The following is a 6,000-nucleotide window of genomic DNA, read 5'->3' on the forward strand; positions in this document are numbered from 1 at the left end:
AAAATTCATAAAGGTTTTGGGAACCACATCTTTAGGAATTCGTTGATAGAGGTATGGGACAGGTACAAAAATTTACTGGAACCAAAAGTTCCACACTGGCTATCTCCGTTAGAATAATAATAATAATAATAATAATAATAATAATAATAATAATAATAATTTATTATTTGTACCCCGCCCATCTGGCTGGGTTTCCCCAGCCACTCTGGGCGGCTTCCACAGAAACCAAAAAACACTAAAATATCATACATTAAAAGCTTCCCTGAATAGGGCCGCCTTAAGATGTCTTCTGAATGTCAGGTAGTTGTCCATCACCTTGACATCCAATGGGAGGGCATTCCACAGGGTGGGCACCACCACCGAAAAGGCCCTCTGCCTGGTTCCCTGTAACTTCGCTTCTCGTAATGAGGGAACCGCCAGAAGGCCCTCGGCACTGGACCTCAGTGTCCGGGCAGAACGATGGAGGTGGAGACGCTCCTTCAGGTATACTGGGCCGAAGCCGTTTAGGGCTTTAAAGGTCAACACCAGCACTTTGAATTGTGCTCGGAAACGTACTGGGAGCCAATGTAGGTCTTTCAAGACCGGTGTTATGTGGTCTCGGCGGCCGCCCCCAGTCACCAGTCTAGCTGCCGCATTCTGGATTAGCTGTAGTTTCCGAGTCACCTTCAAAGGTAGCCCCATGTAGAGCGCATTGCAGTAGTCCAAGCAGGAGATAACTAGAGTATGCACCACTCTGGCCAGACAGTCCGCGGGCAGGTAGGGTCTCAGCCTGCGTACCAGGTGGAGTTGGTAGACAGCTGCCCTGGATACAGAATTGACCTGCGCCTCCATGGACAGCTGTGAGTCCAAAATGACTCCCAGGCTACGCACCTGGTCCTTCAGGGGCACAGTTACCCTATTCAGGACCAGGGAGTCCTCCACACCAGCCCGCCCCCTGTCCCCCAAAAACAGTACTTCTGTCTTGTCAGGATTCAACTTCAATCCATTAGCCGCCATCCATCCTCCAACCGCCTCCAGGCACTCACACAGGACCTTCACCGCCTTCACTGGTTCTGATTTGAAAGAAAGGTAGAGCTGGGTATCATCTGCATATTGATGGACACCCAGTCCAAACCCCCTGATGATCTCTCCCAGCGGCTTCATATAGATGTTAAAAAGCATGGGGGAGAGGACGGAACCCTGAGGCACCCCACAAGTGAGGGTCCAGGGGTCTGAACACTCACCCCCCCCCACCACTTTCTGAACACGGCCCAGGAGGAAGGAGCGAAACCACTGTATAGAAGTTATGAGTGTAAAGAAAATTAATATGAGAGGCAATTGGATTACATATGGTGAAATGGTGATTAAAGAGGAGGGGAAATGGAAGTTAAAGCCATATGAACAAATTAAAGAACATGTATATGATTGGTTGCATTATCTACAGGTTAATGAAATGTTTAAAAAAGACATAAAAGAATGTGGATATGGAGAAAAAGATTCAAAGTTTCAAGTAGATATAATAAATAATGAATGTAAAATTCTGTCAAAAATGTATAAAATACTGTTGGAATGGAACATGAAAGATGAAGAGGTTAAATCGGTAATGATACAATGGACCAAAGACTTTGGTTATAATATACAATTTGACGATTGGGAAAAATTGTGGAAAGAAAATCTGAAATTTACTGCATGTACTGCGTTGAAGGAAAATGTTATGAAAATGTTTTACAGATGGTATATCACACCGGTAAAATTAGCAAAAATGTATAAGACATGTAATAAGTGTTGGAAATGTAAAGAAAAAGAAGGAACATTTTACCATATGTGGTGGGAATGTAAGAAGGTGAAAGGTTTCTGGGATGTGATTTATAATGAATTGAAAAAGATGTTACTTTTGTGCAGAAACCAGAAGCCTTTCTTTTAGGAATTACAGGGAAAGATATAAGAAGAAAAGACTGTAAACTCTTTCAGTATGCAGTTACAGCGGCAAGGATTTTATTGGCTCAAAAATGGAAACAAGAGGAATTACCGACAATAGAAGAATGGAGATTGAAATTGACAGACTATGCGGAACTGGACAAATTAACTGGGAAAATCAGATATGCCCGAGACCAAAGGTTCATCGAAGACTGGGGAAAGTTTGTAGAGTATCTGAAAAATGTATGCAATATACAAACAATGCTAGTGGGGTTTTGAGAGGCGCTGTAAAAACTGAGAGATATTGTCAAAAAAGAAATAGAAGGGAGAGGGAAGACAAATGGCAATATGTGTAAAGGGAATGCGTAATTAAGAGATAAACATGGATGATTGACAGGGAAGCTGAAGGAAGTCCAAAAGAGATGTTTTGTTACAATTTGGTTAAAAATGTATAAATGTATTGGAAAATTAATAAAAATGTATATCGAGAGAGAGAGAGAGAGAGAGAGAGAGAGAGTTCCGATCCTGTGTACATTTACTTTGGAGTAAGCCACCCATCAACCCAGCAAAGCTTGCTTCTGAGTAAACAACATCCCACAGCACAGGACCCAGGATCGAAGAACTCTGGTCTTGAAAACTTCCCAGGCTCCTCTGCAGGATGTGGCAGTTCTATTGCAGAGGTGCTTGTCAGATAATTAGATGTGGGAATGGTTTCCTGAGCTGAAGCCAGAAAGTTTGAAAACAACTTCTTTAGATTTAAACCTCCAGTATTAGAAATAATCGAGATGTCATTTGAAAAAGAAACCTCTGAGGACAATACTCAACCTGAGTAAGGATTCTAACAGACTAGACGGATTTTGGAGACATTTTGCTAGAATACCATGACATTTCCACCACATCTGGTGGACTGCCTTCCTATTTATTCAAGTCTTAAGATATTTGCATATTTTTCTCTTTTTTAAAAAAACAAACAAATAAATCTACCCACCACCATCACACAGAGGATGACGTTACTTCAAGATATCCAAACAAACCCATTATTACAAATCAAGTCTGCTGCCTTTATGCAAGAAGGGTAAGTCAGCTTCAGAACTGACAGTCAACGTTCAGTTTGTAGGTACAGGAAAGGCCTAGTAAAATATTGTCTTTTCATGCAATAAAATCCCACGTTCACTTCCTGACACGTCCAGGAAGGACTGGGAATGTTCCTTCCCTGAAATCCTAGAGAGCCACGGTTTGGAGGGAATCCAAAAATGTCAATATTACACATTAATGAAGCTCCAATTCAGGGCCACAAAACAGTGCAGGCATGTGTTGCTCCCCCACCACAACAATGGGGGAAAGGCACCTATATCGGCCTATACTGTACTTGCTCACACAGAGATCTTTGTGCCTCTTCTTTGTTCAGAACAAATGGGAAGGTGGGTGTCAAATTGCGGCATTCAATGAAATGTGGCATATTTAAAGGAGAGAGGCTAAGCCACATGCGCAGCTTGGGAGTCATTTTGGACTCAGAGCTGTCCATGGAGGCGCAGGCCAATTTTGTGCCCAGGGTAGCTATTTACCAGCTCCATCTGGTACGCAGGCTGAGACCCTATCTGCCCACGGACTGTCTCACCAGAGTGGTGCAGGCTCTGGTTATCTCCCGCTTGGACTACTGCAATGTGCTCTATGTGGGGCTACCTTTGAAGGTGACCCGGAAACTGCAATTAATCCAGAATGCGGCAGCTAGACTGGTGACTGGGAGTGGCCGTCGAGACCACATAACACCGGACTTGAAAGATCTTCATTGGCTCCCAGTCCATTTCTGAGCACAATTCAAAGTGTTGGTGCTGACCTTTAAAGCCCTAAACGGCCTCGGCCCAATATACCTGAAGGAGCGTCTCCACCCCCATTGTTCTGCCCAGACACTGAGATGGGCAGAGTATAAATAATAAAGTATTATTATTATTATTATTATTATTATTATTATTATTATTATTATTACCAGTGCAAACAGGAAGTGAGCAGGAAAAGCAATAAGTCTCTTGTGCATTATGGATATTTGGGGCAACATTTACTGAGACTGTTCACAGGTGCCATTGGAGGTACTGGCAGGTTGCTGAGCTGGCAATCCCTGCTGTAAAGATAGCTGCCCAACTGAAATATACTCAGAGTCAAGAGTGGATTTCATGCTCTTTATTCAGCTCATAGTGGTGAGGAGGAATAGAAGTTCCTCCAGAATGTCTGCTTTATACACATTATTTACACAATGGGCCCCACGTGATTGGCTAATTCTGGGATTCTCCTGTAGGCCAATCAGGTTGCGGATTCACTTCCACCTGGAGCTGGATTGGATGGCTCCTGTGGACCAATCAGACTGCTGCATTCTGGATCCTATTGTTCTAGGACCAATCAGACTGCTGCATTTTGGATCCTATTCAACCCAGTACATAACACCCACCGTATGTTGAAATGGGCATTCTGGCTCCTCTTTGGGAACAGCCAGTGTGGCAGAGTGGAGAATGTGGGACTGGGGGGATACAGGTTTAAATCTGCTCAGCCACTAAACTCCCTGGATGACTTCTCTTCAGCTGTGTGTCAGCTGAACCTGTTTCACAAGGTGGTTGCTAAGCTGTAAGGGCATTATCCCATTGTAAATATAGATTCTGCGCTTTCAGAGGTTGCTCTGTTTTCCAGGCAATGGTCTGGGTGCTGAGCATATGTTTGGAGGCACTGGCTGATCTCTTTGGATTTGCTCAGGATGTTGATGCCCATCTAATATGAAGGGCTTAAATTATGGAGCATCCAGTCATAACCAGTGTTATTTATTTATTTTTTAAAAAAATATTTATTAGAGTTTCCAATTTTTACAAGCAAAAAGAAAAAAAGCAAACAAACAAAAAACACATAAATTTCACAACTTATTTTCTCATAACATCTTTCCCCGACCTCCTCACACCTCCCCTTCTTGTATATCTAGTTCAGATTATTTATGCAGCAAATCCTTATCTCAAAGCATTACAGTTTAAAAAGAAAAAAAAGAAAAACGCCTTATTTTCTCTCCAACATCTTAGATTATTATAACTTTGAATAAAAGAAGACCATTTTATCAAATTCCTTTTACCATTACAGCTAAAATCCACTTAATTTCAATCCAACATCATTCAACATTCCTTAATTTTACAGTATTTTTGTAAACAGTCCTTAAATTTTTTTCCAGTCTTCTTCTGCTGACTCTTCTCCCTGGTCACGGATTCTGCTAGTCATTTCTGCCAGCCCCATACAGTCAATCAGCTTCATCTGCCATTCCTCCAAAGTGGGTAGATCTTGTGTCTTCCAATACTTTGAGATAAGTATTCTTGCTGCTGTTATGGCGTACATAAAGAAAGTTCTATCCTTCTTTGGCACCAATTGGCCGACCATGCCCAGGAGAAAGGCCTCTGGTTTCTTCAAGAAGGTATATTTAAATACCTTTTTCAGTTCATTATATATCATCTCCCAGAAAGCCTTAATCCTTGGGCACGTCCACCAAAGGTGAAAGAATGTACCTTCAGTTTCTTTACATTTCCAACATTTGTTATCGGGCAAATGATAGATTTTTGCAAGCTTGACTGGGGTCATGTACCACCTATATATCATTTTCATAATATTTTCTCTCAAGGCATAACCAGTGTTATTTTTCTAGAATAAAAGGTGCCGGAACTCATCATGAAGACCTCCCTCATTCTCGTATAATGGCAATGGTTCCTACCTGAGAGGTGCTGGAACTGAGCTTTGGCGAGTTCCAGCTGGGAAGAAAAAGCCCTGGATATAACATTGTGGACTCCATCTCTTGCAACTTTTAATGAGTTTACCCAGCCACCCCTTTTCCATGCATTTGAAACTGATTAAAATAGTAAAGTGGCCCCTTACCCATTATCAAAAAAGAGGGTCACAGGTTTCCATTTAAAAATGTACATGGTAATTTATATGTCCAGATGCAGATGAAAAATAACTACTATAGTGTGATTAGAAAGTGGGGAAGACCGTGACCCCGGGACATTTCCATACAATCTGAGTATTGAGCGTTCATCATCATTTGCTCACAGGGAGATTAGGTGATGTTGGCTGTTTAACGAAGAT

The sequence above is a fragment of the Podarcis vaucheri genome (assembly GCF_965113315.1).
Source record: "Podarcis vaucheri genome assembly, chromosome: 1".
In the NCBI taxonomy this organism is placed as follows: domain Eukaryota; kingdom Metazoa; phylum Chordata; class Lepidosauria; order Squamata; family Lacertidae; genus Podarcis; species Podarcis vaucheri.